This window comes from Trachymyrmex cornetzi, unplaced genomic scaffold (assembly GCF_001594075.2).
Source record: "Trachymyrmex cornetzi isolate Tcor2-1 unplaced genomic scaffold, Tcor1.1 scaffold1926, whole genome shotgun sequence".
Taxonomy (NCBI): Eukaryota; Metazoa; Arthropoda; class Insecta; order Hymenoptera; family Formicidae; genus Trachymyrmex; species Trachymyrmex cornetzi.
Window position 1 is genome coordinate 18,911 of NW_017296557.1, and position 789 is coordinate 19,699.

Sequence of the window (789 nt, forward strand, 5' to 3'; positions counted from 1 at the left end):
AATACGGCGGGTGGGGCAGAATTTCCCACTTTACTCCTTCCAAGTATTTCTTGACCGGTTTTGCAACTTGTAGCCTAGCGTTGTCATGTAACAGAATCAGCTTGTTGTGCCTATTGTTCCATTCCGGTCGTTTTTCTTTCAAAACTTGATTTAAACGTATCAGTTATAGTCGATAACGATAGCCAGTGATGGTTTCGGACGATTTGAGCAGCTCATAATATATAACATCTCTCTGATCCCACTAGATGCACAATCTTCGAAGCATGGATATTTCGTTTTGGCGTTGATGGACCTGGTTCACCTGGCATCACCCATGCTTTCAAGCGTTTAAGGTTATCGTAGTAGATCCATTTTTCATCGCCAGTTACGATACGATGTAGAAAACCCTTCCTTTGTTGTCGTTGACGAAGCATCTCGCAGATGACCAAACGTCTTTCCATGTCTCTCTCTTTCAATTTGTATGGCACCCAATTTCTTTCTTTTTGCACCATTCTCATTGCGTGTAGACATTTTCCAACAGTGGATCTATCAACATTTAACTCTTTTGACAACCTATCGAACGATAAACATGAATTTTCTTCGAGTAATGCTTGCAATTTTGCATCTTCAATTTTTTTCTGTGCCTCTTCGCGTTCTTTGTCACGCACGTCAAAATCACCACTGTTGAATCGCCGAAACCATTCTTTACAACTAGTTTTCGATGGAGCATGCTCACCGTAAACATCTACGAGCAAACGATGCGATTCTGCAGCACTTTTCTTTAAAATAAAATAATGGAGTAAAACTTCC